Source organism: Pseudorca crassidens, chromosome 15 (assembly GCF_039906515.1).
Source record: "Pseudorca crassidens isolate mPseCra1 chromosome 15, mPseCra1.hap1, whole genome shotgun sequence".
Lineage (NCBI taxonomy): Eukaryota > Metazoa > Chordata > Mammalia > Artiodactyla > Delphinidae > Pseudorca > Pseudorca crassidens.
The window spans coordinates 41,838,868-41,853,207 of record NC_090310.1 but is presented as its reverse complement, the minus strand read 5'-3'; the positions used below and the strand labels follow the sequence as shown (position 1 = coordinate 41,853,207).

The 14,340-nt window shown below is 45.6% G+C and overlaps 1 protein-coding gene across 1 annotated transcript in view; it reads right to left on the bottom strand.

Annotated features, from left to right (window-relative positions):
• The window catches only part of CFAP61 (cilia and flagella associated protein 61), a 255,126-nt gene that overhangs the window by 30,162 nt on the left and 210,624 nt on the right, over window positions 1–14,340 (bottom strand). The gene's annotated exons all lie outside the window — the stretch shown is intronic.

Below are 14,340 nucleotides of genomic sequence, written 5' to 3'. Positions count from 1 at the left end.
CCAGGACCCCAGGAGCCTCAGACCTGCAACCAGAAAGATCCACTTGCAGGTCCGTCCAGAGGGCAATAACTGACCCCATGGACACCCTTCAGGGTGCCCTGGAGAGGTTTCGATTCGGGGGCCTGACAAGCCTGGCAGATCCTTGGTGGTGAATCCGTGTTAACATCTTGAAGGCGGCCTAGCTTTGTTCAATTATCACGTGCAGAAAGCCTGCAGCTTGCAGGCGCCGCTTGTCAGCTGGGGCTGCTGGTGGCCGGGAGCGGATCGTTAAGCCCGCCACGGAGCAACCTCCCAGCAGCCTCACAGCCTCCAGCGTGGTGTATATCTTCCTATTTCACTTGGATTTGCTCCTAATGATTGAACTATAGATTATTAATGCTGCGAGCCTCCGAGATCCCAGCGTGACTGTGCTGGGCTCTATTCTGCCCTCAGAGCCTTCGGCACGTATCCTGGCCTGGCAAACAGTGCTCCGGCAGCTGTCAGAGCCGCTGGGGCCAAGACAGGACCGTGGGATGCAAACAGCGGCTCCTATTAGCAGCTGCGGGTGTGTCGCTGGTGGCATTTGGAGTTCTCTTCTCCCCAAATTACCAGATAGAGGGAATAATAAGTCACAAAACCCAGCTCGGAGTTTGCTGGGTGGGTGACAAAAAGTGTCTTTGGAGAGAAGGAACTTGGGGCTATGCCATCTGTCACTCTGCAAGGGATCCTGGGTGGGTGTCAGGTTCGGGGATGCACAGGGCCTGAGGCAGGGCGACCCCAGGGCAGCCACCAGCCCCGCCTGGAGCAGAAGTGCAGCAAAGAGAGTGTTTGTGCCGTGACTCCTCCAGGACAGGCTCTGAGCCGAATACTTCCTGCAGGGCATCTCGTTTAGTCTTCACGGCAAGGGCTGGAAGCTGGTATAAGCCCCACTTACAGGTAAGGGAAACGAAGCTTACAGGAACAGTTACCTGCCTAAGACAACACTGGTAAGTGAGGTCTGAGGGACTCCCAGGTGTGTTTTCTGAGATGTGCACTCTCCTTTTCACACCTTATCACCACCGAGTGAGAACCAAGTTCCTGATAAGGAACCTGAGGCTGGTATAATGTCAGAAGTAGGGGTCAAACCCAGGACAAGCTGACATGGAGGTCGTTCCCATGGTGGCTGAATGGGAGTGCCCGGGGGGTACCATGTGCCTTGTGCAGCACGGCGGGTGGCTGTTGGAAGCCGCAAAATACCCTCTGCCCTCGTGGGGGGACAAAGCAGCACCAAACTTGGGATGTAAATCTGGCCTAGCGCAGGCTGCCACAACAAAATGCCCCAGACTGGGCGGCTTAAATAATAAACATTTATTTCACACAGTTCTGGGGGCTGCAAGTCCAAGATCAGGGTGCCAGGATGGTCAGGTTCTGGTGAGGACTCTCTTCCTGGCTTGTAGATGGCTGCCTCCTCACTGTGTCCTCAGACGGAGGAGAGAAACAGAGATGTCCCTCTCTCTCTTCCTGTTCTTATAAGGCTACAGTCCTACAGGATTAGGGCCCCACTTTTGTGACCTCATTTTACCTTAATTGCCTCCTAAAGACCCTGTCTCCAGATATAGTCACACTGGGGATTAGTGATTCAACATATGAATTCTGGGGTCATGGTGGTGTTATCAATTGGGAGAACAAACCAATAGAGGAGTTAAACAGGGTAATGGGATAGAAAATGACTCAGATGTTGGTTGGGGGTAGGTAGGGTAATCTATGTAATATAAGGGGATGTTATGCTATGTATTAGGCTGGAGATGTTATATAATATGTAATAAACTTGTTCTCAAATTTGAAAAAAATTTCAGTATTTTAAAGATGTTAGTCCACTGACTTCTCACTTGCATTGTTTCTGATGAGGAATCTGTTGTCATTCTTATCTTTATTCCTCTGAAAACAATGTTTTCTCTTGTTCCTTCTTGACGTTCTCTTTATCACTGGTTTTGAGCAGTCTGATTATGATATGCCTTGGTGTAACTTTTTCTTTTTTTATTGTACAATATTATATGTTACAGGTATACAATATAGTGATTCACAATTTTTAAAGCTTATACTCTATTTATAGTTATTATAAAATATTGGCTATATCCCTGGGTTGTACAATATATCCTTGTAGCTTATTTTATAGTTAGTAGTTTGTACCTCTTACTCCCCTATCCCTATATTGCTCCCCCTTCCCTCCCCCTACTGGTAAACACTAGTTTCTTCTCTGTATCTGTGAGTCTGTTTCTTTTTTGTTATATTCACTAGTTATTTTTTGTTGGTTTTTTTTTTTACATTACACATATAAGTGACATCATATAGTATTTGTCTTTCTCTGTCTGACTTATTTCACTTAGCATAATGCCCTCCAAGTTCATCCATGTTGTTACAAATGGGGAAAGTTCATTCCTTTTTATGGCTGAGTAGTATTCCATTGTATATATCTGTATATCACATCTTCTTTATCCATTCATCTGTTGATGGATACTCAGGTTGCTTCCATGTCTTGGTAATTGTAAATAATGCTGCTTTGAACATTGTGGTACATGTATCTTTTTGAATTAGTGGGTTTTTAAAAAATTTATTTATTTGGCTTCTCTGGGTCTTAGTTGCAGCACGTGAGATCTTTAGTTGCAGCATGTGGGATCTTTAGTTGTGGCGAACTCTTAGTTGTAGCATGTGGGATCTAGTTCCCTGACCAGGGATTGAACCCAGGGCCCCTGCACTGGGAGCATGGAATCTTTGCCACTGGACCAGCAGGGAAGTCCCTTGAATTAGTATTTTTGTTTCTTTCAGATATATATCCAAGAATGGAACTGCTGGGTCATATGGTGGTTCTATTTTTAGCTTTTTGAGAAACCTCCATACTGATTTCCTCTTCATGTTTTTTCATGCTTGACATTCACTGAGCTTCTTGGATTTGTGGGTTTATGGTTTACATCAAATTTGGAAAAAAAATTGGTCATAATTTCTTTAGGCTGTTTGAAGTTGCCTCGTAGCTCACTGACACTCTGCTCGTTGCTTTAAATTCTTTTTTTCTCTTTGTGTTTCATTTTGGGTAGTTTCAACTAGTATGTCTTCAAATTCACTAATATTTTCTTCAGCAAGGTCTAATCTTCCATTAATCCCATCCAGTGTATTTTTTCATCTCAGACGTTGTAGTTTCCATCTCTAGAAGTTTTATCTGGGTCTTTCATATACCTTCTACATCTCTACTTAATTTTTTGATCATGTGGAATACAGTTATAATAACTGTTTCAATATGCTTGTCTGCTAATTCTAACAACTGTGTCAGTTCTAGATTGGTTTCAATTGACTGATTCTTCTCCTCATTATGGGTTGTATTTTCTTGAGTCTTTGGATGCATGTTCATTTTTCTCACCACTGAGGGGAGACCATAAGTGTATACTCTACCCGCTGATGAATCTTGAGGTTCTCCAGGCTGGCTGGTGGAAATACACACTGTTCCCAGCCCTGTGTGAGTGCCAGGAAATATAACCTCTAGTCCTTTGAGTGATTCTTTCCCAGACTTGGGGGGTTTCCTCTCCTGCATGCACTGAGCAGGACTAGACTGAATTTTCAAGGGGGACCTCCTGCTGATCCCCACGCTCCTCTCTCTGAGCAGCGACCTCCCCTCCAGTTCCTTGTCTTGAGAACACTAGCTGCCTTGGCCTCTGCACACTCACAGTTCCAGTCCTCAACTCAGGGAGTCTGCTGGGTTCCTGTCCCTTTGCCACAGCTTGGAAATTCTAAGGCAGCAAGCTGGAGTAATTTCAGGGTTCACCTTCTTTCTTTCCAGATTCTCAGAGATCACTGTCCTTCATTGTCTTATGTCCAATATTTATTTTTGAATGTTTTTTCACATTTTCTAAAGTTTTTTAGTTATTTCAGGTGAGAGGATAAATCTACTCCCCAAACAACTTTTTTTTAAAAAAATGTAATATCTGCTCCTAGGATGTTGGGTAAGGGTTTGTCAACCTATAAATAATTAGGACAAAGTTCAAGTTTATTGAGATGTAAATTCAAATTTCAAGTGTCCTTCTTGATGGTTTTGCATTTGGGTGGGGTGCTGGTTTCTGGTCAGATTTGATTAGTTAGTTATGTGAGATATTACAGACTAGTTCATCCAGCTGCATTCCAGACCCCTGGTAGCATGACTTACCCAAAATACCAGGTAGGAAAGGGAAAGACTACATTTTCCAGGCAGTGGAAATGTGGGTTCTACCTGGGACCGAGTCTCTGGTGTAGGTTCTACATGAGACCAAGCATCCTCCAAAGAGACATCCTCATGGAGGACTTGGAAGGTGGGCATGAGTACCATGAGGCGGAGACCATGTTTCCACTGTTTTTCTTCCTTTGCTGGCAAGCCTGGTCCTGGTAGCGTTTGGTGTTGGCTGCACCAGAATCCCATGGGCAGTGAGAGGCAGGGCTTAGGGGACCCATTCTGCTGGTGTGGACTGTGGCAGAGAAGGTGTGGTTGTGGACTGGCAGTTTCCTGACTCCACACATTCCTCAATGTGGCAGAGGTTGGCCAGGTCTGTAGAGCTGATTTCTGAATTTTCCCTGGAAGCCAGTTTAAAGCTTGCTCCTCCAGCCCATTCAAGGAATTTATTTTTATTTTTATTTTTATTTTTTTTGCAGTAAGCAGGGCTGTCACTCTTGTGGCCTCTCCCATTGCGGAGCACAGGCTCTGGACGCGCAGGCTTAGAGGCCATGGCTCACGGGCCCAGCCGCTCCGCGGCATGTGGGATCTTCCCGGACCAGGGCATGGTCCCGTGTCCCCTGCATCGGCAGGCGGACTCTCAACCACTGAGTCACCAGGGAAGCCCCATTCAAGGAATTTTATAAACCACCTATCACTGGCAGTACATCACATTCTGTTTGAACTAGCCAGAGAGGATTCTGTTGTCTGCAACTGAACCCCGACTGAGGATTCATTGTTGTGCTTACTCATAATACGGCCGGTAAAGATCCCGTCTGAGGACTTGGAGACAGGTCAGCTCTGCCTTTTCCTGGTTTATGCATGCATGCTTTCCCAGGATTTTCAATCTGTGGTTTCTTTGGAGGAGTCCTTTAAATGATCTTGCCCATGCTGTGGAGGTTAGTTTAGCTAAAACCAGATCATTATTTATAAATCCACAAAACCAGACACACAAAAACTGCAGTAATTCCAAGTTCACTAATAAGGTTGACCCCTCTAAGCTGTGACATCCCCCCGTAACACTCGATGTGTTGAGTCCATGTAGAACACACATCTGTCTTTCATCTGGCCCAAGAGGGTGCCAGTATCTGTGCTTCAAATACGAATAAAGCCTGATTGCTCTCCTTTTTTCTTAAAATAAAAGTACAAACAGAAGTTCTAATGTTTTCTTTCTCCACATCATGTGAATCATCCTGGTCATTCCCTGAGGTATTTTGTCAGAGAAGCAAAATTATTCTCATGTTCCAAGCAGGTGCTTTCTCTAAATGATGTCACTGCACAACGGGAAACGTGCTCCTCTGGTCCTGTATGAAGGGAACTGGACTTGGAGGCAGGGGACTCTGATTCTTATGTTCCTGATGCCACCCTCGTGGCTGTGAGCCACGGCCAGCCCTGCCGCTTTCGTTTTCTCATCTCCAAGGTGAGCGTGCTGGACCACAGTTAAGGTCCTTCCTAGCACCTGGTCACAAGAGAGGGTCTGTGGACCGTCCACAAGCTTGTTGCAGGTCTTAATTCTGGGAGCCGATAGCAGTGACTCTTCAACTCTTCTCATCTCGTATAGCTCAGTCATCTGAAATAGGTTCTGGGTAGTGGGATTAGGTATGGACTTTGTATTCTACTTAGCTTTTAAAATATTTTTCTAAATTTTATATAACAAACATGTATTGCTTTTGTAATGGAAAATGCTAAAGGATAAAAAAATGTACAAAAGAATCCTCAAAAAGAAACATATAAAGATCCAGGCCTGGGGGGAGGGGGCTGAAAGCATCGCGTGCGTGACACTCCACTCTGCCCAGGTGGCTCTGGAGCATCTTTTTGCGTTATTGGGCCATAAAAAATGTAGGCAGGCAGGCCAGTTTCTTCTCACAGTTCAGTAGACTGAAAGATTTCTGAAATGTGTTTATGCTGACAATTCCAATAACAATAGAACAATTCTGTTGTTTCTTGGAGCTTGGTAAAGAGGTATTTATATTAAAGCAACTTGGTAGCCTTGGAGATAACCATTGGCTCATCAGCTATTATTTTAGACTCATAAATAACACCTTTGACCCACAGGCCGCCAGGTGGAAAGGAGGAAGAAAATCTATAAAGGACTTTAGTTCCTGCAGCAAAAGCTTGAAAAGATGCTCAGAGGGCATCTAGTCAGTTCTGAACATACCAGTCAGATCTGCTGAGCCCCAGATCAAGACCTGGGGTCTGACAAGGGCTAGAATGTTAGCAACTGAGTCTGCTGAGGATAACTGGTGAGGAAGTGCGGGCTGGCTGGGGTGGGGTCAGCTGAACTGTACACAAGGAAGCCCCTAGTGTGACCAAGGGCCCCAGGGAGCTCGACTGCCTCGCCACTTCTCCCACGCTGTCCTTGCTCCCCCTCTGTCCACCCTTGGCATGTGATCTGGGGAGAATCTCCTTTCCAGTTGACCCCACAAAAGCAGGTATAGAGAGATATCACTTCCTCCTTCTCCCCCTGGGGCTTTCACTGAGCACCCATCTCTGAGCTACCACATCTGCAAGTCAGGGATTCAGAACCAAATGGGCCTGGTGATTAGCACTTTAGGAAATGATTGTCCAGAGATGCTCTGCTCCACACCACTCACTACCACGTCCATGAATGTGACTGGCCTACACCATCACGGCCCAGTAGAACTTTCTGCCATGATGGATGTCATCTATCCTGCGCTATCCAATATGGTAGCCACCAGCCACGTGTGGCTGTTGAGTACGCAGGCCATGGCAAGTGTGACCAAGGAGCTGAGCTTTTAATTTTTTTTAATCCTAATTAAAATTTAAAAGTCACACCTGGCAATTGGCTGTCATATGGGACAGTGCAGATCTAAGGTGCTGGTAACTCTTCACAATGCGTGAAACAATTTTCCGAAGCAATTTTTAAAACTATATGATATTAGATTCTAGATGTACTTTATAACTCAAACAGCTCATGATTCCAAATTTTAGATGCTATTCAGAGCCTACGTGATTGCTTTTGGTGGCAGTGTCTTGAAATGAAATCGTCTTTAAGTGTTGCTTATACAGAAACGTGTGACCCATTCCTTTGCTCTTAGCGCCCTGGGAGGTACAGTCTTCATACATCACTAACTCTGAATAAAGCACCTGATTTCGCACATATTTAATTCTTGATAATGACCTCTCCCCAAGTTTTTTTTTCCTCAGAGCATGACTCTGAAAAAAAAAAGCACGTGAAATTTCATGAGTACCTCCAATAAGATAATTTTTAAAACAGGACATAGCAAGCACATATATAAATGCAATTTTAAAACATTTGCTTACTTGATTTTAAAAGAAGCACCGTATTTCCTTAAATTTGTATTAACTTGGGAGGGAGAAGGAAAACTGTGTAAAAGGCTGAAAGAGTGCCTCTCCATGAAGGCTAGTATGGACTTAGAGGGAACGTGAACACTTGAGCTAAAGTAATGACGAAACTTGGCGTTTGTATATTACTTTACGTCTTTTAAATACTTCCGCATCATCATCTGCTTTTATCCTGTGATGTGGGCAGTTTGATCATTGGTGATATCTCCACTTCAGAAATGAGGAAGAGGATGCTCAGTGAGATTAAATGTCTTGCCCAAGTTTGCAAGGCTAGTAAACAACAGCGCAGAAATTGAACCCATCTCAGTCTAGCGTCCTTTCCACTCTAGGATGGAGAAGTAAGGATTCACTCTTACGCACTGTTGGGTTTTCACACCAAATTACCTTAGGATATATACCATGAGTGTACGGGCAAGCGTGACAGAAACGTGGCTGGTTCGGCAGCTGTGGAGATGGGGGGCTATCTAGAGCTTACAGATGGCAGTGGTGGTTTCGCCATGAAGTGTTTGTTTATTTTTATACAGCTAGGTGAAAAGTTTGAAATTTTTCATAATATTGTAGATGTGGTCCAACAGACGCATATGTGAGTTATGTGTCCCACATCACGTGAACTGTCCCGCGTACGGGTCACACTGCAGCACGGTGTCTAGGATGCTGGATCCCTGCGCTGCAGGTATCTCCCCCAGGTACTAAGATGTGATTTAAATATCCCTGTTTCCCTTCAGATACTGAAAGCAATCATTTTCTTTTATAGTAGGGAGACTGTCAAGCTCCTCCGTTTCAGGAGATGGTGATGCCTGCTCAGAGGTGGTGACATAAGGTCAGGGGCATTCACAAGGAACCAGGTGGGTGAAGAAACGTGCATTCCTGTCCCTCATCCTTCACTTTATTTATTTTTTTAAAGTAATTTATTTACTTATTTATTTCTGGCTGCGTTGGGTCTTTGTTGCTGTGCGGGCTTTCTCTAGTTGCGGTGAGCAGAGGCTACCGTTCACTGTGGTGCGCAGGCTTCTCATTGCGGTGGCTTCTCTTGCTGCAGAGCACGGGCTCTAGGCATGTGGGCTTCAGTAGTTGTGGCACGCGGGCTCAGTAGTTGTGGCTCGCAGGCTCTAGAGCGCAGGCTCAGTAGTTGTGGCTCACGGGCTTAGTTTCTCCGTGGCATGTGGGATCTTCCCGGACCAGGGCTTGAACCCGTGTCCCCTGCATTGGCAGGTGGATTCTTAACCACTGCACCACCAAGGAAGCCCCCATCCTTCACTTTAGACTGATGGGAATGGGCACTGCGTGCGCTTGATGAGTCTTTACACATTCTCATTAATAAAGGCCTTTAACGTTGAAATGAATCTTGGCTGTGAGATGGGATACGCACTTTTCTTTCACTCACTTATGGGCACTGTCCTCAAGGCAAAGATTCTCACTAACACGAATGAGACTGAGGCAGTTGAAATAAGAAAATGTACCTTCCAGATACCTCAAAACCATAAAAATATCTCAATCCAGGCCTTTCTGATAAATGTTGAGATAATATGCCAAACTATAATTTCATGACGAATGAGGCAAATTATTGGAACACATCGGATAAGAGATGAAAAAGCAAAGCTCCAGACCCCAAGCACTGCTCCAGGGTCATTACCTTAACATTCAGCCCTGACCGTGTGCACGCCTGCGTTTGTTTTTCCTGCATGTTATCATCTTGGGATGAATGTCTGAAGGGACACGTTCTGGCCATGACTTCAGAACCGCTTAAAACAATCTTGCCCTTCATCCCAGGAAAGGTTAATGCCATACAATGGCACTGTGGGAAGGAAGGAGATGACATATACTAGGAAAAAAGAATCCTAGTCTTTTAGTCAGAGCAATATTACAAATAAAAATGGACATAGGTTGTGTTAAATGGAATTTGGCCCCTTCATTGGTCTATACTTTGAGACCTAAGGTTGACCGTCTCAGTAATGAGGGATGTTCCAAAACATGGGTTCAGCCTCACACGCAACGTGATCGTATGAGAAAACCAGTGGGCAAGGAGATGCCTCTTGGATCAACGAGGCCAGGGAATGACCAGTGAGGAGCCCCAGGTGAAAGTGTGTGAACATGCACAAGGGTGGAGAAACAGAGTTAAATAACGGGGAAGCAAAATGAAGAGGATGGATTTTTAAAAATATTTATCTATTTATTTACTTATTTATTTGGCTGTGCCAGGTCTTAGTCGTGGCACGAGGGATCTTCATTGTGGCATGTGGGATCTTTAGCTGTGGCATGAAGGATCTAGTTCCCCGAACAAGGATCGAAACTGGGCCCCCTGCATTGGGAGCACGGAGTCTTAACCACTGGACCACCAGGGACGTCCCAAGAGGATGGATTTTGATTTTAGCAAATCAGTTGAAAAAGGATTCTTCATAAGGCTATGAAATGGAATTGGCATTATCTGAAATGAATGATGGACAGGAACACTGATCTAAAGGGTCTCCAGAAAGGCAGGGGGGTGACTCGGTAAGCAGCCAACAGGGAAAGTTGCATCTTGGGAGAACTATTATCCAACAAATTTTAGGCGTGCACCAAAAAATTGACAAGTTGGAGTGGGCAGCCATAGTTCAATAAAATTTTGATAAGTCTGGAAAAATGGGCACCTAGTATTTAGTGTGTGATATCCTACCGGGCATAGCACAAGGTCACTGACTACAGGGGAACTGAAAAACACGTTAAGTCATGATTAAATGATTCCAGTTGAGTCTAATAAGGGAATTAGGAGGCTGCGCGGGCTGGCAGCGTCCTACTTGGCTTCTCTGAAGACAGAGAGAGTGCACGGCAGCTTTCCTGAGGGAGTCACTCCTTGGGCTACGTGGTTCAAAAAGGTAACGGCAGCCTTTTAAAGGGCCTGCTCAAATCCCATTTAGAACACTGTGCACAGCAGCACTTAGCCATTAAAAATAGGCATCCGAGCATTTGGGAAGCATGGAGGGGGACGCAGCGCTCGCAGGAGGAGAGGGCCGGGGGAGGGCAGCCTTTGAGAGCTGAGCACGTTAAGATGTGAGAAGAGGTGATTTAATCAAGGTTTATGAGTATCTGATGGGCTCACACAAAGAAGCCAGGGCAAGACCTATTCACGCCGTGAGGATAAAGGATGCTACAGACTGTTAATTAAGGCCATGGTGTGGGGGAAGTCGGTAGGCAGGAGCTTTTCTTTGCAGGGTCACCGCTAAGCGGCGTACATGAAGATGAGGCAGAGGTAAGGAAGCAGGGAGGACAGGGGACAGGCCTTGTTAGAGCCCCGTGATGGGGACTTCGCAGGGCCCCGCCTCCACCTCCCCTTCCTCTCCACGCACGGTTCCCATCTCCGACTTCCTGGCACCCCCGTGGAAGCTGCTTCTGCCCCAGTGTCTGAGGGCGAAGCAGCCCAGCAGGTGGAGGGAAGGAGCGGCCCCTTCTAGACATCGTCAGAGGGGGTGGGCGAGAGCTGCAGGGGCTGTGACAGGCGTGTGCACGCGTACGTGGGACACCGCGGGGCACAGGTGCTCTGAGGGGAAGATTGCAGAAAAGTCCATTTTGTAACACATTTGTTATGTGACTTTCAAATGCTGGTTGGTTCAGAAAGGAACAGATAAATTACGGGGACTCCATTCTTTTTCCAAAGTGATAAATCCGTCAACCCATCCATTTATTTCTCTCTTTCACACACACTAACAGACACACTCACACACAAAGGCACACACATTCACAGGCACACACTCACATGCACGCACACACACAGTCACCAGGGGTGAATTTATTCTCTCCATCACCAGTGGTTTGCACTGGAGCGCCAAGGGGAAAACAAAGGATGAGACAGAGGTAGACTCCAAGCCAGCCTGGCTCCAGACCCTCAGCGGCACTGCTGTCCTGTGACAGCTGTCGGCCTGGGTGTCACAGCGGCTGACTGCTCGGCAGCCACCACGTGTCCCCAAATGGCTCCAAGTGAGCCTGTCCGCAGGCAGCCAGAGACACGGCTGGGGAGGCCTTGGCTGCTACAGCGTCTGCCTGAGTGGCTGCCACAACTCCCACTGGGGCCACCAGCACCTCCTCTGTCCTGGCCCTGGATGGGGTGAGAATAGATTGAGGGAAGTGGAGAGAAAGGATCCAGAGGGTTTCTTTGAACCCGGAGAGGAACTTGACCTTGAGGTCATGTCTGTCTTGCAGAAGACAGAGCGGCTGGTTAATGGTCAGCCCTCCCAGCCTGGAGGAAGGTACCCCCAGACGCAACAGATGGAAACGCGCCCAGATTTGAACAAGAGATGTTACTGGTGCTGCCGAGGTCAGGGAAACAATCGGTAATCATATCTCGGCCAAAATCAGCTAAACCATTCACCCTGCCTGCTTGGAAAGAGCCTTGCCAGTTGGTCTGACAACAGACAGGGCGAGCAGTGCTGGGCCAAGAGTCAGCACGGGCCCTGGCAGCATTTCGTGGCACTTGAAAAGAACGTGGCCGCAGCTGCTCGTGCACTAACAGGCATCCGGGAGGGACGGACGGGGCCTGGAAGCGCCCTGGGTACCACACTAGAACGTGATCAGCCACCATCCCCCTGTCCCCTTTCTTACAGATGTCAGTTGGCACGTCCTAATAGCCAGTGCTGTCCCATTTTGCCATACCAAATATTCACTCCTAGCAAATCAAATTCACTTTTAAACTTATTACTGTCCTCAGTTAACAGCTGTGCCCAGACCAGTGGTCTCGAGCTCACAAAGTCTGTCTCTTTCAGCATCTCTTCTCAGGAAAAACAAACTGAATTTGGTCAAATGTGAAAATATTTTCTTTTCAGAGAAGACTCTTAATACATAGCTCCCATAAAAATGTTCTTTGACGAACAACTGATTCCCCTCTAACTCAAATATTTTGTGTAAGATTGAGAGCCACAATAAAATCCTACCCACAAGCTGAGGAACAAATGAATTCACTTTCTAAATACTTGTAATTTTCTTTATTTTAAATAAATGTTGGAGTCATGTCTACAAAGACCTGAGGAGGGGAAGCCTATGATTAAGGAATTTGATACTTTATCAAAATGTAGTTTATAATGGGAAACATATAGGAAGATATCCTCACACATAAAAGGTTTCAAAAGTTAAGTATTCTTTCTTGGGCTTCCCTGGTGGCGCAGTGGTTGGGAGTCCACCTGCTGATGCAGGGGACACGGGTTCGTGCCCCGGTCCGGGAAGATCCCACATGCCGCAGAGCGGCTGGGCCCATGAGCCATGGCCGCTGAGCCTGCGCGTCCGGAGCCTGTGCTCCACAATGGGAGAAGCCACAACAGTGAGAGGCCCGCGTACAGCAAAAAAAAAAAAAAAAAAAGTTAAGTACTCTTTCTGGGAAAAAATAAAAATCCATGCACGATAAAAATGCTTAGCAAGCCAGTAATAAAAACAAACTTCCTTATCCTGATAAAGGGTGTCTACAAAAATATGTATGGCAAACGTCACACACTTAATATTGAACGAATTCCCTTTAAAATTAAGAATGAGGCCAGGGTGTCATCCCTCACTACTTCTATCCCAAATTTTACCACAAATCTTAGCCAGTGAAGTAAGACAGGAAAAAGAAATAAAAGTTACAAAGATTTAAAAAGAAGAAACAAACAAAACCGTCATTATTTGCAGATGACATAATTTTTTTGTGTGGAAAATCTAAAAGAATCTACAGGTAAATTATCTGAATGAATGAGGGAGTTTAGCAAAGTTGCAGAATCCAAAACCATAAAAAAGCACATTTCTATACACTATATAGAAGCAATCAGTAAGAAAATGATATTTACAACAGCAATAAAAATATAAAGAACTTTGGATCATATCAAACAAAAATTAAGCAAGCCATTGATGGAGAAAATGATAAATCTTTACTGAAAGATATTAAACAGACCCACATAAATCAAGATCTACACAGTTGACCCTTGAACAATTGTGGTTTGAACTGCGTGGGTCCACTTACGCACAAATTTTTTTCAGTAGTAAATACTATAGTACTACACGATCCATGCTTGGTTGATCGGCCCTTAGCTGAATCCGAGGAGGTGGAACCACAGGCACAGAGGGCAGAAGGTGAGTTATACTCAGACTTTCGACTTTTGACTATATTGACACTATAGTTCAAGGGTTAACTAGTATGTTATGAGACTAAAATTAATATCAAAGATGTCAACTCTTATGTAATTGATCTAAGGTTTAATGCATTTCCTATCAAATCCAGTGGGGCTTTTCACGGAGCGTCACAAGGTTACTGTAAAACTATTAGAAGAGCACAGGGACGAAAATATCCAAGACATCGGGAAAAAGACAGATGATTTTAAAATGAAGAATATCTGTTAATTGACACTATAAAGAAAGTGAAAAGACAAGCCTCAGAATGCAAGAAGACGTATGAAGGAAATGTAAACAACCAAGTTTGTATCCAGAATATACGAACAATTCCTGTGAGTTAGTAAGAGAAGACGCCCCCCGCCCCCCAAAAAGGGACAAATGTCATAAACAGGCATTTCCCCAGAAACTACCATGAGTGGCTCACAAACAAATGAAAAGGCACTGAACTGCATTAGAAATCAGGAAAGGGGGGGAGTCCCTGGTGGCGCAGTGGTCGAGAGTCCGCCTGCTAATGCAGGGGACACAGGTTCGTGCCCCGGTCTGGGAGGATCCCACATGCCGCGGAGCGGCTGGGCCCGTGAGCCATGGCCGCTGAGCCTGCACGTCCGGAGCCTGTGCTCCGCAGCGGGAGAGGCCACAACAGTGAGAGGCCCGTGTACCACACACAAAAAAAATAAAATAAATCAGGAAAGGGAACACTGAAACCCTGGGTAGACACC